Source organism: Podarcis erhardii, assembly GCF_964252035.2.
Source record: "Podarcis erhardii genome assembly, chromosome: 4".
Taxonomy (NCBI): domain Eukaryota; kingdom Metazoa; phylum Chordata; class Lepidosauria; order Squamata; family Lacertidae; genus Podarcis; species Podarcis erhardii.
Genome location: NC_138508.1, coordinates 93,540,766 through 93,564,282, shown reverse-complemented (window position 1 = coordinate 93,564,282; position 23,517 = coordinate 93,540,766). Strand labels below are relative to the sequence as shown.

Sequence of the window (23,517 nt, the reverse complement as noted above, 5' to 3'; positions counted from 1 at the left end):
GTCTTATCTTAAGCTGCAGAATGCAACCTTGTGAATGTTTGAGGAAAAGTAAAACTAACAGCTAACGAATGAAAGGCTGAACTATTCAAGCTTGAGGAGGGATGGGGAGGAATTTGTTTGGCGTGCTTTTTCGCTGTGGGACTGATCTGATCTGATACTTTCAAGGTTGCATGTGAATTGGAACACAACTCCCAGTCTGATTACACACTTCTCCCGACTTTGCAGTGCAGTTTTTGTGTGGGAAAAGCTCACACAATGATACATATTGTATCTCAAAAGATGCACACAAAATGCATATTTTTAGGGTGAATACATTGAAAAGGGCACATTTTGCATCAAAAGTGTGCTATTTACATAAAACACGTGGGCAAAATACATGCAATTCAACTGCATGCTTTTTGTTCATTCAGTAAAAAAATCCACACAAAAGAGAGCAGAATAGACCTATGGCTGAGCAATAGGATGCAACAAGCTGCTCAGCCCATCCCTACTATGAGATCATCTGACCTGCAAATTTGCTCTGAGTGTCAATTCTAAAGATTTAATTAATTCCTTACAAAGTGTTCTAACCCTGTTCTAGGCATACCGACTCATAAACACAAGACTCACCTTCTCCTTTCTCTTGCAACAGAGTAATATAGAGAGCCTCAATAATGCCTGTTTAGGCCTGTTATTGGGTCCACATCTGGATCCTCTATCAATCAACTTCATCCTTGTCACTACAAACATATACCATTCTGTGTTAACCACAGTGAAGGCATAAAGGGACAGTAGAGGACAAGTATGTTGCTAAATGACCATTGCTGTCATAGCGTCCTGAGTTTCAGTGTCTCTCCAGTTGCAGTGGAAGATGTTTCGGACCAGAAGAAAAAATAACAGGGGTCCACAAGGGCTAAAAGTAAGCACAATATGTGAGAATATTGATCATGTATGTTAGGTTGTGGATGAACATATCAGACGACACAGCGATTCTTCAAACAGCTCTTGTTTATTCACAGGCCAGGACAGAACTGAACTGAAGGGTTCAGTCAGCCTGCTTATATAGAGCTCCAGTACAATGTAACTGTAACTATTTTCTAAAACTATCCAATCGCTGAACGTCACTTTCGATCCCTTATTTGCATAACTATCTACATTATCCCCCTGCTGGCCCAGGGTGAGAACTTCAGTACATAACAATGTATGCTTCTTACATGGTGTGGAAATTAAGTCTGTGTGCCTTAATTTCCTTGCTTTTTCACACAAGCCATTAAAAAACAACAACACACACTCTACACATTAGTGGAACTCCATCCCTGTAATTGCCAAAGACTGCTGTGGGATGTATTCTTGCTTTAGGCCCTGGATACAACCCAGGTATTATTTCAAGTGCTGAAAGGTTCTCTTTGAAGTTTACTGGCATCTGAGCCTCTAGAAATGGAGAGCTTGACAGACTGCAGTATTGCCAATTGGGCCCATCAAGTAACAAATGATTGCTCTTCTTCAAGACATCACCCTCATTCCTATCTCTCCCCCCCCCCACACACATTGGGTAATGTCTGTCAGGCTTTGACATCCCTCAGGCAAGGCCCCCAACCCCTTCTTATATGGCCACGGGGAAAGAAAATACCGGGAGCCCCTCAGGCTGCCTTGTCTTCTGTTGGCTTCTGTCAGTTCTGTCTGTTGTCAAAACCTTTTGTTGTAGACAGATTGGCTCTGCACCCCCTGTCTCAATGACCTTTAAATGACTGCTTTAAAAGCTTTTGTGTAGCTATGTTGAATCACCAACTCTTCTGTCCCAATGCTGCCTCCTGCTTCTTTGCCCATCCAGCAGCTGTCAACGAGACTCCATTGCTCTCCCCTCAGCAAAACCTTCTTATAATGATGTTCCCTCTAAAAAGTAGCCTCTGTATGTGTGTGTTTCATCAGGGCCACAGTGAAGGGGGAGCCAAGATCCCACACTCCCCCACCTGCAGTGCCAGATTTACGTATAAGCTAAACAAGCTATAGCTTAGGGCTGCTCTCTCTTGGGAGCCCCCCAAAAATTTTAAGGGGGAAAAACCTGGATGTACATTTGCAAAATATAAGATTAAAAAACAAATAAAATAAAACCGACGTACATCAACAGTGTTTTGTGTTGTGTATGGACCTATTAGGTCTATAAATTACCATATAGCATATATTCAACACAAAAAAACAGTGACAATTTGTTGTTGACAAAGAACAGCTGGACATATAAAGGGCCCATTACCTTCAGTAGCTTAGGGCCTCATCAAACCTAAATCCGGCCCTGCCCACCTGCCACAGATGCCGCTGCTTTTGGAAGAAGAAAGTTAAGCTAGGAGACTCAACCCAATCACAGATCTTGCACATTTAATGATTCCCATTACGTAAATTCTCCATCACCCTTTTCACTTTCTGACTCTCCATTTCTGGGAAGATAAATCAGGCATAACATTGGCTGGGCAGAAACAGGACCTAGCACCTGTTGCATTTATACTGGCCTAGCTCAGACTGAGTGCCTACGTAGGATCTGGAGACCTGTCCCATTCTTGGTTCTCACAAAGTCTTATTGCAAAATGTTCACAGGGATGTTCATGCCTTACATTCAAGGAGTGTACAACCTGCATAACCATGTGCACAAGTAGCTGGACAGTGCACATGTAGTATTGAATGAACGTACAGTCTCTAGTACATACAGGTTTGCTGCTATCAAAAGCAAACGGCTTCACTAGCAACTACTGAATGCATTGCTGAAGAAATTCCCTTTTACTGGCAAGAAGACAAAGCATACTGGGTACCTTATGTTTTCTAAACGTGTTTCTTAACAGGGGTTACAGTCAATAAGAAGAATTGTGGCAGAAAATGGAATGCAACTTTTAAGGGCCTTCTCAGCAGTGGCTTGTGGAATGTCCTCCCATCAGATGTCAAGGAGATAAAGAACCACACAACTTTTAGAAGACATTTGAAGGCAGCCCTGTATCAGGAAGTTTTTAATGTTTGATGTTTTATTATGTTTTTATACGTATTGGAATTTGCCCACAGTGGCTGAGACAACCCAGTCAGATGGGCAGGGAATAATAATAATAATAATAATAATAATAATAATAATAATAATGGACTAAAACACCAACTTTAAAAGTAAAAGACACTATTTTTGTAACAATCATAGACATAGCTATCAAAATATTGTAAATGCATACTTCTTCTTAGAGTTGTTCAGTAGAATCCCTGATTTGGACCTTGTTAAGAGTAGAAATGAATCCCTCCACCACAAGAATGAGTTTCAAAACTTTACTGCAGAATAATCTTAAATATTAGTTACAGTAAGATAAATGTTACAAAATAATAAAGTAACAAGTTGCTCTCAGGTACCAGCCAAAATGGTTCAGTCCTTTATACAGTTTAGTAAACTTTCCTCTCTCTGGTCCCAGAGAGAGATCCTAGGTTTTTTCATCACTGTGGAGCTTAGCTGCAGCTGCACCTATTACAGCTAGCCTTCACTGACTTCTTAAATTTCCTCTCTAGCTGTGAGAGAGTTGCAGCTCAGGTTTCTGTCTATGAGTCATCAGCTAGCCTAACCCTGTGAAATAGAAAAACATCAGTCTTCTGCTTTCATCTAGACTGCAACCTCTTGCGTAATGTAAATTTCTCTATCATGCAAATGCAAACTTTTACATAAGTCTTAACTTCGGTGCATACAAAAATTTCATTTTCTGCATATTAGACAGTTTTACTGTCTTTGAGAAAGTATGTTTTTCTTTGACATAGGAATTCATATGCTTTTCTACTCAGAATTTGGAATATCTTAACAGGGATTCCTGATGTTTTTAATATGCATTCTTAAATATTCACTTACAGTTAAGGTTGGGGGAGAACGTAGATTCAGTTGGGACCTAAAAAATCTGCACTTTCTGAAACAATATGCAACATGAAACAGCCATCCTTTGATATTTGCACTGTTTTTGCATTTTACGATGCAGTTCTTCATCTAAGCAATATATACCATAAATGGATATACAGTGGTACCTCGATTCCTGAATGCCTCTGTTGTTGAACATTTTGCTTTTCGAACGCTGAAAACCTGGAAGTAAATGCTTCCATTTTCGAACGTTTTTTGAAACACGTGTTACATGGCTACCGCTGAGTGCAAGAAACTCTTGCAACTAATGGGAAGCTGTGCCTCGGTTTTTGAACATTTCAGAAGCCGAACTGTCTTCCGGAATGGATTACGTTCGAGAACCGAGGTACCACTGTATAAGTAAAAAATTCCCATTAAATGCTTAGCTTTTGCCCTTACTTTTAACCAATTGATGTTTCTCTTGATTCTACTTGGGTGTCCTGGTGAGAGAAAAGATAGGGTTGAATTTGTTTTTTTTAAAATAAACTAATTTCATAAACTAAACTTCATACAATATGGCTCTGGTAACCTTTGGATGCAGATGGAGGGGGCGTCGTTTAGAGAGCTTCATGAACTTTGTAAATAAAAAATGGGGAACACGTAGCCATGTGGTTGGACCACCATCAATGACCACTGAGGATGATGAGAGTTGTTATCCAACCTCTGAAAGGTGATTGGTTCCCCATTGTTGTTCTAAAGGCACACCCAGGGAGAGAGATGGAGAGAGAGATGCTTTTGACAACACAATTCCCCTCTGACTATGGTGGCCTCCCCTGAGTCAGAACCACATGTAGAGCAAAATTAATTAGCACTTTTAAGCAGGGGGTCATATGAACATGGAAGGGATGCGGGTGGCGCTGTGGGTAAAACCTCAGCGCCTAGGGCTTGCTGATCGCATGGTCGGCCGTTCGAATCCCCGCGGCGGGGTGAGCTCCCGTCTTTCGGTCCCAGCTCCTGCCCACCTAGCAGTTCGAAAGCACTCGTAAGTGCAAATAGATAAATAGGGACCGCTTTATAGCAGGAAGGTAAATGGCGTTTCTGTGTGCTGTGCTGGTGCCGGCTCGCCAGAGCAGCTTCGGCACGCTGGCCACGTGACCCGGAAGTGTCTCCGGACAGCGCTGGCCCCCGGCCTCTTAAGTGAGATGGGCGCACAACCCTAGAGTCGGACACGACTGGCCCATACGGGCAGGGGTACCTTTACCTTTACCTTTACATATGAACATCTACCCAGGTATTTTCATGCCTGCTAAAACATAGCAGTTTGGTGTGACTGCTAGACGTGTGAAGGCAGAATCGTTTTGTTGCTGTTACCAACCTCTGTACATAAATGAAAAATAACATTAATTTCATTGGGGAGAAATAAGTGCAGAGTAGTTTAAATGCTCTGTCGCCAGGACTCTTCTGCTATGGCGTCTTTGACATTTGAATTGCAAACAACCTTTCTTTAGGGGAAGGGTGGGGGTTGGAGAGAGAGAAAAATGAATTCCCTCATATAGAAACCTTGGATAACTGCCTCGTATGTAGTTATACAGGTCGCTGCCTTCTGCATTTTTACAGTGGCACTGGCAAATATTTCAGAAACCCTGCTGCGCTTGCTTTCTTGCTAAGAGAGCATACTGCTAGTCCCCTGGAGGCAACTGTCAATATTCAGAGTAGCTTCACTAGCTACAAAATGGGATTGAAAATTAACAGGATGGACACTGGCTGAAGTGTTCAGATTAATCTTGAAGAGATTTGGGACACCTCTCCTTGACACAGCCTTCTCCTGACACCAGGAGGAAACACTGTACAGGCAAGGATTTGGCTATATATTTCAGTACCACCATCTTAAGTAGCTGTATCAGTAATTCTGAGTCTTGCACCTACTGCAATGATAGCCAGAAAGATTATGCTTCTCACTTTTCTGTGTTGTTTTCTGTCCTGTCCTTCATTCATGGAGGGGAATGGCTCCAGCAGCAATTATTAAAGAAGATTATAGAAAGGAAAGGGAAGAAGCTTTGTGAGGCAAACTTCTATTGGCACCATCTATTACAATATTGAACACAGCATCAGAAAAAATTAGAATCTGAGGAGGGCTTGTTCTTTAATGTCACTTAATTGTCGTCAGGTGAATTGAAATAGGCAATGGATGTGTCAGTGTGTGCTATCGGTTTGGGCAGATGTCACATTGCTTTTTTAAACACACACACACACACACACACACACACACACACTAGCCCAGCACAAATGTCCTTTCCTGCAACAGAACAGCACAGCTAAAGTTTAGCCCCAAATCAATTTGATATCAACACATTAGTGGGGGTTGATTTCACTGCTGTGTGCATTCGCTGCCAAAATGGCAGAGTTGTTGAGATGGCAAGCTGAGGGGTTTGACTGTAAATCGATGGTATCAAAACAACAACAATAACAGGCCACTAACGCTCCCATAGATCCTTCAATGGAAATTGACTGATCTTTTTAAAAATTTCCCAAGAAATCACAACCATTCTTTAAAATGCCCCCAAATAGTAAAAATAAATAGCCATGCTTAGTTACCAGATGAGCTGTTTCCTCCTACTGCTTCAGCAAGGAGCTATTGTGAAAACTTCCAGCTTTTCAATCTTTCCTTCTGTCAAAGCTTCATGCCACTTTATATGGGGGCAGGGGCAATGAGGCCAGTTGCCATGGTCCCCACACAGGAAGAAGGCCACTTCAACAAGGTCAGATCTATTTTCTTCCGAGGCAGTAATGCTGGTGGAACGCCAGGACCAGGAATAATTTCAGTGTGTTGGGTCCACCAGCTGTTGTTAATGGGCCATTAACTTTGGCAGAACGGTGTGTTTTTATTGTCCTGATCTTTGGTCTGCAAATTTTAACAATGGACCCTTTAACTCCTCCCTCCCCCCCCCCGCCACAGTCTGACCAATAGCTTGGATGTCAGGGTGATGAAATGATCATTTGTCCCAATAATTTCAAGGAATATTTACTGGCTCAACTTGCATTCTTACAATCCTGAATATGTCCTTTTCCCATGAATTACTGTAATTTCAGCACACTTTAGAAACACACATTATAGTCGCTGGCTGGGCCATCACCAATTTGACCTTGTATTTTGGAAGTAACATAAGCTCTTCCCACATCTTCACCGCTATAGTAGTAATTGGTGGTCCCTTGACACTCTCTCTTTCCTGGAACAAGTCAGACGGCTAGGTCAGAAAAGCCAACTTGCGGGGACTTATACTAGTGAATGGTGATACCCACCAAATTCAGCTTGGATTGTCAAATATTCACCAAGGTGCAGACATTCAGGCATGTATAAATCGGCAAGTGTATTTTGGATTGTAGCCTTTAAAAAGTGAAAGAATGGAACCACAGGCGTATGTACAGTTAAAAGCAGCTTTGTTCCCCAGAGATGCACAAAATAAGTACCGGTACCTCATTGCAAGATTTCTCCATAATTGATAGTAAATAATATAGCACAGTTGAAATATATTTCTACCAGCAGATGGCAGACTTAGATTACATATTTCATAGCCACTAAAATATTTCATGATTCCAGATTATTCCCCCCCCCCCTTTTTTTGAGGGGAGGGGAGAGAACCTTGTTTAATGGTGTTGCTTATTTAAAAACATCTTATTCTATTTGACACACTCCTTGTCTAAGAAGTATTTTACAGAATAATAGAAACATAATAGAAACACAATCTCCACGATGGCGGAATAGGCCTATGTGCAGAATTAACCTTGACATCAAATCTATTTAATGCTTATGTTTTCATCTTTCTGACATAAAGATCAAACACTTTCCAGGCAAGAATGTTTCGTTGGCATCTGCAGGAGAAATAGGGTGCTGCTTCTTTAATTTCACCCTGCCTTTCCCCTCACTTGCTGGACTCAGTTTAAGCTATTCAGCTGAAGATAAATTTTGTTTCAAATCAAGCGATTAGGTTACAAATAGTCCAAGTAGATTTCTGGTCATCAGCTAGGGAAAGACAAGATTGGGACCTGAAATGTTTGTTGCTGTGTATTCCTATAGGATGGATTATGAATAATGCATAACATTTATATAGCACTTTAGAAGGTTCAAAGCATTGCATGCACATTGCTGAAAGCTGGAGTCCTGCGCCTCGGCAAGCCTCGTAATTAACCCTCTTGAGGATTTGGACTTATAAATGACCCCGAAAAAACATTCAGGTGTGAAACGTACCACTAAGCAGTATCACGTCACACTCCAGCAACAGCAAGGGATTAATTGACTCACCAAGGAACAACCCCCTTTAAAAAAAAATAACAACAAAGCAACACAAAATAACAGAAGGTTTTGCTAAAAGGGCACTGGGGTCATTTAGAGCCCAATTAAAAAGTGTGTACGAAGAAAATAAAGAAATAATGCAGGTTTAATATTGTGGAAAGTCACATTTAACTACCCTAAAGATACTTTAGGGTTTTATATACAATATTTTTATATTATTCTAGGACCTAGAGGTCTCAAATTCAGGGGTATAACGAACTTGTGAGATCTCATAAGAATTGATACTGGGGAGTCATTACAGAGGTCAAATACCATCGCTGTATACTTGCTACTATGTGAAGTCATGGATGGAAAACCTGTGGTTGTGGGCTTCAACACTCATCAACAGTCAGGGATGGTGGGAGTTGTAGCCCCAAAGTGCCTGGAGAGCACTTTAAATATTTCTAAACCTTAGTGGACTATGAGGCAGGGTGGACTCACCCTCCTCACCCTAGTGTTGCTGCAGCAGCTTACCTGGATAAGAAAGGGGCAGGCCACACCTGTGCAAAGCAATGAATTCCGGTCGGTACACAGGTGCGCTGGAATTCCATAGCTCAACCAGGTGCCCTCGATGGTCCACATTTCCATATGAGGGAGATGGAGCAAACTATTTAATATTAAACAGCACTCATTTCTAAGCACATCTTGTTTCTCTGAAACTATGTAATTGAGGATTATTGACCTCAATTCCAGATTTGTAAACTGCTTTTTACAAGCATAAGTGGCTTATTTATTTATCAGTGTTCATACTGAGCATCAGCATAAGATCGCAGGGCTGTGGGGAACATATTAAAACACACCAATATATTTTCTATACTGAAACTGTATAGAAACTTATTCATGTATGCTACTACAGCAGCACTGTTGCTGCTGCTGTTATTTAGTCGTTTAGTCGTGTCCGACTCTTTGTGACCCCATGGACCAGAGCACGCCAGGCACTTCTGTCTTCCACTGCCTCCCGCAGTTTGGTCAAACTCATGCTGGTAGCTTCAAGAACACTATCCAACCATCTCGTCCTCTGTCGTCCCCTTCTCCTTGTGCCCTCCATCTTTCCCAACATCAGGGTCTTTTCCAGGGAGTCTTCTCTTCTCATGAGGTGGCCAAAGTATTGGAGCCTCAGCTTCACGATCTGTCCTTCCAGTGAGCACTCAGGGCTGATTTCCTTAAGAATGGAGAGGTTTGATCTTCTTGCAGTCCATGGGACTCTCAAGAGTCTCCTCCAGCACCATAATTCAAAAGCATCAATTCTTCGGCGATCAGCCTTCTTTATGGTCCAGCTCTCACTTCCATACATCACTACTGGGAAGACCATAGCTTTTACTATACGGACCTTTGTTGGCAAGGTGATGTCTCTACTTTTTAAGATGCTGTCTTTTTAAGATGCAGCACTGTTACTTGCCCCAAAATGGAAAGAAGCAAAAATCCCAGCAAAGGAAGAATGGATACAAAAACTTGTGGAATATGCAGAAATGGCAAAATGTACTGGAAGAATAAGAAATCAAGATAACAAACTTTTTACAGACAAATGGAAATAATTTATGGAATATTTACAGATAAATTGTAAACAGATAAAAACATTTGCAGGATTATTGTAATAACTTGTGGTTTGATAAGAGTATATATTTAAGTAGATGAATAAATGAGCAAATTAAGTTAATTTGGATATGCAGAAGATATTAAAAATAAATTTAAGGAACCGCAGAAAGAGGGGGAAGGAACTCAAGTTGTGAAATGCTAAAATGATTGTTAAATTAGTGAAATGATTGTGAAATTAGTGAAATGTATAAATCCTTATACAAGGATGTATAAAAAATGTATAAATACAATTTATTTTTGTATAAATCTGAAAAGCATAAATAAAATATTTTTTAAAATCACACCAATACACATTTCCAAAACCAATTAAAACATTAATCCAAAGTAAAAACAGCACAAAGTAAATCCCTCTTCCATAAAATAGCAGTGGACACTCTATAAAACTGACCTCCAAAAGTCTGGCAAAAGAGAGATATCTTCACCTTCCTTCTAAAATCATATAATGTTGAGTTGAGAAGTATATCAGTGGTGAGATGTATGTCATGTAAAAGTACCACTAGGGTACACATGGCTGATTTCAACCCTTACAGAGGGATTTTATGCCTTACATCTGGGGTCCTCGCTTGCTGATCTTAAAAATGGGACAGGTTATCATGAGAATCATAGAACTGTAGAGTTGAAAGGGACTTTGTGGATGTCCAAATCCCTACATAGGGATCGAACCCACAAGATTGGCGTTATCAGCATCATGCTCTAAGCAAGTGAGCTAAGACAAGGTATTGTCCCAGATAGCTGGGTCCCATGTCATTCAAGGCTTTAAATATCAGCATATGCACCTTGAATTGTGCTTGGAAGACAATTAGCAACCATTGTAGCTGTTTCATAATGGGAATGACATGCTACTACAAGCACGCAGGCCCCTGAATTTTGCAATAATTGCAACTTCTGAACCGTGTTTGAAGGCAGCCTCGTGTCCAACAGTAGTCCAACATGGAGGACATCTTAAAATCAGGTTTTCTGCTCTGGTTCCGAACATATGATCACCATCACTTCCCTGCATAGCCTCGTCATTTCTCCGCATGGTAAACTCTTGCTAACCATTGCTCCAGCAAAGGTGGCAGTTGGTGCACCAGTTGAAGTTGGTCAGAGCAACTCGTAACTTCTGAGACTATCTGCACCGCCAGTGACAATGATGGCTCTAAAAGTTCTCCCCTCCGTGTACTCACTCAAAGGGTTTGCAACGTCACCCATAAAAGGCTGCTCTGTCCATCCATTGAACCAGGAACGGACCATCCACAGTTGTCAGGGACTGAACTGAAGGGGACAAGATTAAGGAGGAATGGTGGAGATAGCCCTCCCTTCTCCTGAAGCTTCCAAAGAGGGAGGCAGTATTGATTTACAGTAGGAGTTTGAGGAAGGTCACAGCTCAGAGACAGGCGAACAGAAGAGTTGGGAGGTGTTGGGAGAAGGGAGTGGGGAGACAGAGCCAAGGTAGACAGAGCCAGAGCAGCCAGCTCTGGTTATCACTGGAAAATATTTCTGACCCCCCTTCTCCCAGAACTCAGTGTTCATTGAGAGTGCAAGAGCAAAGCACTCTGAGACAATTAGCCCCTGAAGACCACCATATGGGGAAGTGCTATTGCTAGGAAAGGAGGAGCTCAGTTGGAGCAACGCCATTGACGGGAGACAGACAGCATTCCTTTGTCTTTCTCTGTGATGATTGAATAAACTCATTAGTAAGAACACTTCTTTGTTTTTCTCTGCTTCCTGCTGCCACCAGTGGAGGGAGAGAATTCCCCGAAGCCTGACAACAGCATACATACAAAATATGGACATTCCTCTAGATGGCTTCTGTGTCCTGCATTATGATATTTTCCCTGAACAGGTGAATAACAAGTGCTCAGTAGCGTCTTGTGATGAGGTGGCGCTTCCCTCTTGACACTTACCTCACTGAGCAGAGCTGGAGCGGGACAAGGAGGCACCAAGGCTGAGACTGAGTGGGCACATCCAAGCCCCATCCAGGTAAACTACAGTGATGATGGCGTCAGGAGGTTGGTCTCACACAAGGGGTGCCACTGCAATGGCTAGTTCATCTGTCTATCTTCACTCTCATTACATTGCAGTTAATTTATTTACTAACTGGACACATCTGGGACAGCAGCAGATATGGATATTTATGGACTTCACTTCCCATTAGCTCCAGTCACAAGGCAACTGGTCCAGGATGATGGAAGTTGCAGACCAAAACAATTGGTTCAACAATCAACCCTCTTCCCAGGGAACTCTGGGAAGTGTGTGTCTGGGAGGGGGAATAGAGGTCTCCTAGCATCTCTACAGCACCCTTAAACTACAGTTCTTTGAAGAGAAGCCATGCCTGTTTAAAGTGGTATGATAGTGCTTTAAATGTATAGTGCAGATGACTATATAATGATACAGATAAAGAGAACTGCCAAGATAAAGAGGAAGGGTGCCAAGCTGAGAGAATCTATTTGATAGAATTATCTCACAAGTTCCTGCAAAATGGAGGACTGGACGACAATGAAAACAAAAGATAATAGAGTGGTACCTCAGGATGCGAACGGGATCCATTCCGGAGTCCCGTTCGCATCCCGAAGTGAATGTAACCCATGTCTGCATGTGTGCGGGTCACATTTTGGTGCTTATGCCCATGCGTGTGATGTCATTTTGATGGTCTGTGCATGCGCGCACTGTGAAATCCAGAAGTAACGTGCTCCGTTACTTCTGGGTTGCCGTGGAGCGCAACCCAAATTTGCCTAACCCGAAGTGTATTCATCCAGAAGTATGACTGTAACAACAACAACAACAACAACAACAACAACAACAACAAAACAAAAAACAAAACAACAACAACAAGTATCCTTGTTTTCAGCTATGGAACTAGAATATAACTATCTGGGAGTGGGGAATCAAGATTTCAAAGTACATCCCATAGAGGGGCTGAGGTAATCGTGGGAAACTTTTGGCCCATATGCCTAATTAAATTCATGAGGGCTTGAAGGTTAGTTCACCAGATTTTTTACTTACCATGCTATCAAGGCCATTTTGGAAAAATCTCAGTTTGAGATTTATGGCAGGTATAAAATTGCAGTTTTGGAGAACACCATTGCCACTGGAAGGCATCAAAATCTGGTTTTGCTAACTGTAATTTCCAGAAGCATGCCCAGGCTTACAAGCATAGCAAGCCCAGCTAACATGACAGGATCACAGCATGAAGATGCTGCTTCAAATATTGACATATTTGTGGTTTGCCAGATGTTTGTGTTTCGGTTTGTGACAGTCACGTTCCACATACAGAGCTTCGCATCTATTGTGTGCACTGTTGTGCCATTATATCTTTGCTGCAACGGCGTTAACATCTTGATAATGTGGTCAGCGGAGCTGAGCAACAGGGCATTAGATGAAGCTCCCACTGATATTGTGGCCTAAGCAGTCTGCACTCCACTGATGTGCTATGATTTTGCTGTTTTTCAAGCGGGGAAGAATGCTGTCGAGCATTTTGTAGCACATGTTGCCTTGAAAGTTCAGTCCCTTTCCTTGACCATTCCCTCATGTCCTTGCTAATCAGATTGTCATACTGGCTGCACTAGCCAAGGGCATTGCGTTTCTGCAAAATTGTTATTGCTGAGAATCAAAGATACGCAGTGACATTTGTATGCGCAATGCGTTCCACTTGTTTAGCTAGCAGCCAGATCATTTAACATGACAATTATCAATGTGAATGGAATAGATGAGGACTCTTCTCTTGCAGCTCACGAATGGGACAAGGGGAGATCAGTTAAAGCAATAACGATGCACAAATCAGAAGCAGTTCTTCCACATTTTTCAAGCAGCTGAAGAGAGAAAGGTGTTTTTAATGGCTAGAATTCTAGGAACTGCTGAGCTTGCAAGCAAAACGTTTTAGGATGGGAGCATAAAGACAATTGTGCCCCTCTATCATGGCATTGCAGTAGCACTGTGAGCCAACCCCAGTTGCCATTTTGATATAGAACCTGTTCTCATACGGGAAAAACCATTCGTCGCCATGTGTGATGTAGCAGTACTGTACAAAGAGAGCTGTTAAAAAAGAATAGTGGGTGGGTGGCATGTGAACAGACAGGACATGTGTTCAGTAAAATCAAACTCTGCTTTTATGACCCTGTTTAATACCTCTGGGGAGATACTGTGCTCTTCTGTGCATTCTGTCTAGAACAGGGGGCCAACTTGAATAAAATAAGCCCCACCCCACATAATTGCTGACAAGACATGGAACACACACCCCACTTAAATGTCAGTGCCCATTAACTTTGAAGGGGGCTTTGGATGGGGGCCTAAGGGACCTCAGCCTGCCGGAGTGAGCTCCTATGGACTAGAACAGGGATGGCCAACTCCCAAGAGACTCCCAAGGAAAGCCCTGTTTTGTGGGGTTCAGGTCAAGGTTTTTGAGCTTTTTGGGGGAGGAGGAAAGCCCCATTTTTAGGGTTCAGGTCAAAGTTGTTGAGCTTTCTTTAGGAGAGCCAAACTTTTTAAGCTTTTTTGGGGGGGAGCCAGTGATCTACCAGTGATCTACCACAGATGTCCAGTCATCTACCGATAGATCACGATCTACCTGTTGGACGTGCCTAGACTAGAAAATCTATTGTTCTTATCATGAAGAGTAGCATCCCTGTGGCAAATGTCCCAATCTACTGGTACCATGAAGTAGAATTCATTCTGTCAGTTGTGGAGTTCCTTGCTCATAATCTGTTTTTAAGTATCTTAGTTAGAACCACCAAATCAAATACACAGGGAAGTAATTGTGTTAGCTTTAAGGAAGGAAGAAGTCATTATAAAGGGTACAGCAGCAGGGGACAGAAACTGACCTGTTGTGGACATCCTGTAAAGAGTTCCTTGCTCATAATCTGTTTTTAAGTATCTCAGTTAGAACCACCAAATCAAATACACAGGGAAGCAATTGTGTTAGCTTTAAGGAAGGAAGAAGTCATTATAAAGGGTACAGCAGCAGGGGACAGAAACTGACTAGTTAAAGGGCTAATTCAGAAATGCTACAGCCATGAATGAACAGGAAGCAACTAATTATAGGGTCACATGCAGAAAAGCAGAAGGTACTTTAAAAGAAAGCAGCAAGGAGAAAATACAACACTAAAATTTGGAGAAGCCTCCATTGCACTTTTCCAGCCACCACTAAACAAGATGGTGCTGTAGTTGTATTGTTTGTTTTAAAGATCCCACAAATCACATCTAAGGGAAAGGTAAGTGAAGAACAGCAAGAAAAAACACTGGAATGCAGTAGTTTGGTAGCAACAATGTATATTATCTATAGAAACCGAGTGAAACAAGAATGATGTTTCTTTAAAAGCAACTAATGTGGCAAAGAAGCTTGGCTTCCTCCTCATTCTGTTATGCCCCAGTCCTGGATCTGCAACATAGAAATAACAGATGAGACCTGCAACAAACATATTGGAGTGTGTTCCCACCCACTGAGACAGGTGTGGGCCACTTGCAGCCCCAGATCCATAAGTGGACTTCAGTCAAATTTCATACAAATGACTGTGTGTGTGTGTGTGTGTGTGTGTGTCAGATCCTCACTACCCAACACTGCCCATTCTCACAAAGAGAGAGAGAGAGAGAGAGAGAGAGAGGAATAAGTGAGATGGGGGAGGAAAGAGGAAAGAAAGGAGATTCTAACACCATTCTTAGTGTTGGTGTATGGATCTCAAAATATTGCCGTATTTTTCTGTGTATAAGACAATGCTTGTTTGCTATATTTTTTCAGTCAAAATTGGTCATTTTATACATGGATGTTGAATGCACAGGGGTTCAGGCTCTGTGGTGGGCGGCCCGAGTTTGGGCTCTTGAAATATGGTGACCCAAACTTTGGGCAACCTCCCCCCCACAAGCTCAAAGTTCTTCTGTTTGATGTTTAAAATACTGTTTTTTTAAAAAAAATGGGTTCAAAAAAATAGGGGTCGTCTTATACATGGGGACGTTTTACACATGGAAAAATATGGTATGTCTGAAGGAGCATGGCCTTAGATGAAAAAGGCTGTCATTCTGCCTGTAACAAGTGTCTTGTAGGCTCTCAGAATTCAGACTTTTGCTATGGCAAGTGAGTTTCACTGGTGGGATAAATTATATTCCTGAAATCCTTTCTCCTGCTGTGGTATCTAATGCAGGCTGGGACACACAGTTCTGGAGAAAGAAGAGGCATCGCACAGCCCTAAACCTTTTCCAGGATACATACTATACGATTGCAAGGCCTTGAACAGGTCAGTTTCTTGCCATTTATCTTCTCTCTGCATGCATTTCCTCACAGTTCCTTTATGTGGTAAGTATGGACCAAATGGCTCAGAGTGAGGTGCAAATAAGCAGAGCCAAAGCAAGCTACTTACATCCGCAAGCCCAGTTTGAGTATTTATTCAAAGATAACTCATATTGATTTTCTGCCCTCCTGCAGAGTTTTCAGAGATAATCCCTTCCATTTGTTCAGGCACTGCTTTGCACCACCTCAACATCTGCTCTGCTATTTTTCTTGCTTGTTCACAACGTCAGCTTCATGGGAGACAGACCTGTGGGCCGGTGCATAACAAATAAGTTATCCTATTGAACTGTCTTGTTTTGAGATGCTCTTTTAACTCGAGCCAATGCAAAATGGCCTGATGGCACATTATATTCACATTCAAGACAGCTTCTTTCCTAGGGAAGCATAATGTATTCTGGAGGGGAACCATTTTGGAGTAGAGAAGCCATTGGAAGAGAGGAGCACAGTAGTTCTTAACCTCTCCTCTGCCACTGCTCTATCCGGCCACTTCCTTTTCTTTGCATGTGACAGCAAAACTACTTAAATAACACAAAGTCCAGAGAGAAAAGTCCTCCTGATAACAAAAATGAACAAAAATAGTGTGGAATTTGAGGAGAAACAAACAGAAGTTTTGTCTTTCTTAGTTCAGGTCTTCTAAATGACAGGGAAGCGATAAACCAAACATACAAAGGAAAACTCCCTCAGAACTACCTAGCCAATCCAAGAGTCTGCCACCTCAGTGGAAAACATGTCACTTTGCTTGACTGCTAAGCAACACTTCCACACACAAATGTATATCTACTCTGAAGCAAGTCTTAGAAGTTCAGTGAGATTTGCTCCCTGGTACTGTGTATAGAATTGGAGCCACATTACTCCAGGTAATGTGCATTGAATTGAAGCTACAATTCATTAAAACTGCAATCCTTTACCCTCTTCCCTGGGTGTAAGTGCCATCGAACTCAGTGGCACTTATTTCTGAGTGGACATGCACAGAATTGCACTGAGAACAGCTATAGGGAGTTTTGGTTCCATTGATCACAACAGAACATTCTGTCTTCCAAATGTGCTCAGGACTGGGGGTAACATTCAAGTTTTTAATAAATTAATCCTCAAAAGATTTTAATTCTCAAAAGTCTTTTTAGTTTCTCAGCAGCTTCATTAGTAATCTCAGCACTCTTTAGAGAAGATCAATGACAAAATGTGACTTCATAATGGCCGGGACTAAAACAGTTTTGATGCTAAGCTTTGAAGCCTGTGTGGAAGTTTCATTCCATTTCACAAATTTCTTCATGGCTTTATAAACCTTCTGAAGACCTTAGCAATGACATTAATTTTAATAGCACAGAACCTACCCTGTAGGTAAAAGCAGAGTGCTAAGAACTCTTATAACTGAGATAATATTACTTTATTCTCTTTACAAACAGAAACACACACATCAAGGGATCATAAAATATGAAATCCAGTGAATGTGATTCTCTGCCCCCCTTGAGACATTTCCATGAAGTGTTATCATTTTGACATTAAACACCAAGATTAATGTAATCACTTTTTCTCAAGTAAGCTGATAGTATTTGTGCTAATATTAATATAGGGAAAAAATGAAGGCTAGCTAGGTTTATTGCTGCAAAGCAAGTGTGTAGATTTAAGATATCCTTGCAATCTCCTATATTTAGCAAACCAATCTGAGTTATGTTCTGTAAGGATAGGATTCTTACCATAAATCACTCTGCGCAAGCTCAGGTCAATGATAGGCAACTGACTTTCCTTCACCCCTGGCAAGAATGCAGAGCCATCCGCTGAACCCAAGATGTCTAGTATACTAAACTAGTGCTGTCCCAGAGCTTCATTTACTTCCTTACTCCATAGAGTCTTGAGAGAAAGACTGAAGGCAACACCCTCCAAAATGGTGATTTGCAACTCAATACCTTTGTCACCTGATCTAAGGTTACAACACTCACATGTTAACAATTGGTTAATTATCTACTCAGCAGGAGCTCAGATGGAATCTCCCCATGTTAGACATTCATTAATACACAGACATTTTCCATTTCTGTGTCAATTAAACCAATTATACTTAAACATAAAATACATAGCTTTCATTTGCAGTTTGTAGTTCAGTAGAAAATGGTTGAATAAACAGTGTTAAATGTTAAATATACTTGTTTAATTCATGCAGAAATGGTAAATGGCTATGTGTATTAATTAAAGTTTAACATGGGGGAATTCCATTGCAGCATACTGTGGGACTTTCAGCTCCTGAATGGGTTAATGATAAACTGTTAATTGTTCTCTATTCTAAACTGAATGTAATCTTTGATAATGTGATGAGGCTATTAAATAAGTGAGGATGTAAATGAAGCTCTCTAGGTAAACAGCTTCAGGCTGATGTATCTTTGAATGCACTGGTTTTCCTTTTGAAGAAAGCTCTGCAAGGAATTATTTGGATTAAACATATGGACCTTGACAACGCTGCTATTCCAAAAGATCTTGGTTTTTATGCGTCCAGTAACTTCAAACTGTGTAATATTAATATCTGCAATTTTAAATTGCTTAAATTCCAGTGGTCCAGGTACTTCATATAGTGTGTGTGTGTGTGTGTGTGTGTGTGTGTGTGTGTGAATATTGACTCCATAAGTCAAGGGTTAGCAAGCCATTGCCCTCCAGTAGATACTCTAACTAGAATTATTGTTCCAGTTACAGATAGGTAGCCGTGTTGGTCTGCCATAGTCAAAACAAAACAAATTCCTTCCAGTAGCACCTTAAAGACCAACTAAGTCAGTTCTTGGTATGAGCTTTCGTGTGCATGCACACTTCTTCAGATACACGTGGATGTGAGGGCGATCTGGCTGCGACATCTGTCACCCCATTGATCGCCAGGGTTGATTCGGCTGATCTGGCTGGCTAGGCGGGTGTCCCCTTCCTCCCTCACCGCTCCATGTGCGTCCCTCCCGAAGCTGCGCGCTCGGTGGAAGAGGACGACCATCCCAGATAGGAGTGTACCGTTCTTCGGTCAAGGGTATACGATAGCTGCGCTCCCCTGCTAGAACCTCCAAACAAGCTCAAGGTCCATTTGTAGGGGTAACTAGAATTATTGTTCCAGTTACAGATAGGTAGCCGTGTTGGTCTGCCATAGTCAAAACAAAACAAATTCCTTCCAGTAGCACCTTAAAGACCAACTAAGTCAGTTCTTGGTATGAGCTTTCGTGTGCATGCACACTTCTTCAGATACACGTGTATCTGAAGAAGTGTGCATGCACACGAAAGCTCATACCAAGAACTGACTTAGTTGGTCTTTAAGGTGCTACTGGAAGGAATTTGTTTTGTTTAGAATTATTGTGTACTGCTTTAAATTGTGCTCAGTCTTACTTTTATCACAAGGTTTTCCCTTTATTTTAATCACCATGTAGTAATAGGGATCTCTTGATTACACAGAAGAAAAACTTCAAAATAAATTTCTCTGACTTTTGCCCTGTAGTGTTGTTTCCAGCATGAATGGCAGCATATATAGACACTTCACACAAAATGTTTCTTGCTTTGTACAATATTTCATCTGCAGTAAAAGTCAATTTCTTTCCCCTTTCTAGCTTGAAAACAAACAAACAAAAAACTGCACAAATTGATGGGACAGACTGCTTTACCAAAACAAATCACCTGGGATGCCCACTTTAATTGTTTTCCTTCCCCCTGCCTTAGAAAGCTTTACATTTCCCTTCTTGAAAAATGTGGGCCATATTGTTCAGAAGCATCATTGTCAGATTATCTCAAGGAACTGCCTGAACAATCCATCTCACTGACCACAATGACTTACCTGCAGCTTCTCCTCTACAGGCATCTGAAATCTTGCTTACTAATGTTCTCAAACCCTCCAAGTGTCCCTATTTTCCAGGGACAGTCCCGGTTTTATGAAAGCTGTCCTGGTTTCTGATTTGATCCCAGAAAGTCCCTATTTTCCTTAAGATGTCCCTATTTTCATCAGAGAAATGTTGGAAGGTATGGTAGGATATCCCTACAGTGCTACCTCAGGTTACAGACGCTTCAGGTTACATACGTTTCAGGTTACAGACTCCCCTAACCTAGAAATAGTGCTTCAGGTTAAGAACTTTGCTTCAGGATGAGAACAGAAATTGGGCTCCGGCGGTGTGGAAGCAGCAGGAGGCCCCATTAGCTAAAGTGGTGCTTCAGGTTAAGAACAGTTTCAGGTTAAATATGGACCTCCGGAACAAATTAAGTGCTTAACCTGAGGTACCACTGTATTTTCATCAGAGAAATGTTGACAGGTATGCAGTTATGCGACCCCCTGAGCCAAGGCAATAAATAACTACACAAACTTTAGAAGACATCTGAAGGCAGCCCTGTTTAGGGAAGTTTTATTTTTTTAATAACTGGACACATTTGGGACAGTGGCAGATTTAGATATTTATGGACTTCACTTCCCATCAGCTCCAGTCACAAGACAATTGGTCCAGGATGATGGAAGTTGCAGACCAAAACAATTGGTTTAACAATCAACCCTCTTCCCAGGGAACTCTGGGAAGTGTGTGTCTGGGAGGGGGAATAGAGGTCTCCTAGCATCACCCAGAGTGGTTGTGGCAAATCATCATCATCATCATTATGGAATAGGACATCCCTATTTTCATCAGAGAAATGTTGTTGGGTATGTGTTCTTTCACTTTCTTGCACTAAGTGATGAAGTAGAAGTTCAGTAGAAGACTTGGACCCTGGTCATGACTGAACAGTTAAGAACATAAGAATAATTGCTAAACCAGACCAATGACCTAACTAGTCCAGCATCCTCTTTTCTACAGTGGCCAACCAGATGTTCATAGGAAGCCGACAAGCAGGACCTGAGGACAATGGTCCTTGTTCCCCTGCTACTGTTATTCAGAGACACATGCTTCCTCTAATCCTGTAGGTAGTAGATAACCATCAAGGTTAATAGTAGACATTGAAAAGCTTAATCCATTTCTGAAGCCATCTACATTATAATATTTTAAATTAAATTTTCAATTTTTACAAATTCTCTTAAAATACAATAAGAACAAATAATCTCATACCCTTTGTCTTCCCATCCACCCATGGTGTTCTTTTATTCCCTTATAAAGCTGCTGTGTTACTTATATTTTACCCTTATGTTTTATACATCAGTTCTAAATTATTGAACTACAAATTCTCATCTGTTGCTATACTTCACATCCTGTGTATGTTTTAACAGGATCATGATATTTTAAAAAAATATTCCACAAAAGATTTCCATTCTTCAAGAATCCCCCCCCCCAATTTTGTTCCATAATTCTCACAATTACCATCTAAATGGGTGACACAAGAAGTGGGGAAGTGGTCCTTCACCCTTCCCCTGGCCACAACTTTCCCCCTTCAACCCTTGTCCCCAGCCAATCCCTGCCCCCTGGGATTCTCAGAAAGGTGAAAAATCTCCCTCTCACCACACTTCTTTCATGCCAAATATACATTTGCCACAACATTCATCACCACAGCTATTCAGGTATGACCCATGTTTCCAGACCCAGATTTGTCAGTGTAGGACATCTTCTTCTGTCTTTACTGAGTAAAGACATCTTCTTCTGTCTTTACTGAGAAACCTAGAAAAAGTTGTCAGTGTTCAAATCCTTTATTGAGTGGCTGCCACAACTTAGACTAAGGCTCTCACAGGAGAAGCACAGCATTCACTCCGCATTTTCAGAATGAGGCCTTTGGGATAGATAGCTGTGTACAGACATCAGCACAAACCTTCACTTAAGGCTGAGCCATGAAAAGACTAAGGGACGTTCGAAATGAGAGCAGAATATCTTCTTTCCAGTTCTTTACCCTATGACTTATGGCTGAAGTAAAGATTTCAGAGAGATCAAGAAGGGCTTTATCTGCGAGCTAAGTTGCTCTGAACATTTGTTCCTAGCTGAACTATTCCCCTAGGCTAAGCTACATGTTGCCTCCCCAAACACACACACACAATTGTGAAAGTTACCCATGATTTTTTGTACTTATATTCATCCTCATCCTGCTTCATAATTGCGGGTAGTTGTGAAATTAATGAATGGTAAAAGGTAATACCTTTACTAGAATCAATTAATACCTTTATTAGGATTGATCTTTTATTAGGATTAATCTTTATTAGGGTGCACTCTCAACTTTAGCTCAACTTCCCACCTGCAATAGGGGTCCAATACCTCTGTAGGTTAAAAGGTAAAGGACCCCTGGATGGTTAAGTCCAGTCAAAGGTGACTGTGGGGTTGCGGCGCTCATCTCACTTCAGGCCAAGGGAGCCAGTGTTTGTCCACAGATATCTTTTCAGGTCATGTGGCCAGCATGACTAAACCGCTTCTGGAGCAATGGAACACCGTGACGGAAACCAGAGCGCACAGAAAAGCCTTCCCGCCACAGTGGTACCTGTTTATTTACTTGCACTGGTGTGCTTTCAAATTGCTAGGTTGGCAGGAGCTGGGGCAAAGCAATGGGAGCTCACCCCGTCATGGGGATATGAACTGTTGACCTTCTGATTGGCGACCCCAAGAGGCTCAGTGGTTTAGACCACAGCGTCACCCTTGTCCCTTTAATACCTCTGTGCAAACAGTCTGCCATGGTGTTGGCAGGCACAGAATGTCCAGAGTGAGGAATTAACTCTTTTTTTGGTCAAAGGTAGACTTGTAAGTTAGGAAAAGGCTTGCCCATCAGTCCTATGTGTCTCAGCTACTCCTAGGTTGGCACCTGATGAGTCAGGTTGCACAACAGAGAGGGCCTGCCCCTGACCTCATCTTATGTATCTCCCCTATGGCATGTAACCTGTTTCTGTTCTTCCCACTTCACTCATCTTCTGGTCCTGGGAGACAGTGGAGCAGGAGAGGTGAAGACAGCACAAGAAGCTTCCTCAACTCTTCTTCACTCTCCAGTTTTGCAGCTTCTCCTGCCTCTGCCTCTCGTCTCCCAGCTGCTACAGGCTCCCCCAGATCACCAATCCCTTATTCCAAGTCACTCTCCAACCCCACTTCTCACAGTGCCCTCCTCAGTATCCAGCTGATTCCTGGTGGAGTCTCATCTGTAGTATTCGGTGTGAACCACACACTATTTCTCTCCTCCAATCTGCATATGGTGACTGTCAACAGCATTTGCTTTGGAATTTGGATCAGCGAAGTTTTCCTTTTGCTTCACGCTGAACGGAATTTGAAAGAGCAGGGAAACCGAATTGGAAATGCCTAAATCCCACAGATCGGAGTGCTGCTGTGCTGCATTTCCTAGTCGCAGACTCGTAAACAAGTCTTGATGGATGCAATAACGGAATACTGAATGGTATAGTTTTTGTAAAATATGCAGGGATTTATGATATGTAAAATGAACCATGGAAAGAGAAGAAGGGAAGTCATTGGTATCTTAAGGATGTAAAATAAGCACTTTGAATTGTAAAACAGAAAATCTAATAATACGGAAACCAGAGCGCACAGAAAAGCCTTCCCACCACAGTGGTACCTGTTTATTTACTTGCACTGGTGTGCTTTCAAATTGCTAGGTTGGCAGGAGCTGGGG

General features: G+C 41.8%; 1 long non-coding RNA gene across 2 annotated transcripts; it reads right to left on the bottom strand.

Annotated features, from left to right (window-relative positions):
- Positions 1 to 3,259: 3,259 nt before the first annotated feature.
- Positions 3,260 to 6,734, bottom strand: LOC309340816. Of its 2 annotated transcripts, none has more exons than XR_014156118.1 (3): positions 5,780 to 6,734; positions 4,280 to 4,320; positions 3,260 to 3,562 (listed from the first exon to the last, which is right to left on the bottom strand). It is a non-coding gene; the product is annotated as an uncharacterized lncRNA (long non-coding RNA). The 2 variants fall into 2 exon arrangements; XR_014156119.1 differs by having other exon boundaries at positions 6,416 to 6,732.
- Between the last annotated feature and the right edge of the window lie 16,783 nt (positions 6,735 to 23,517).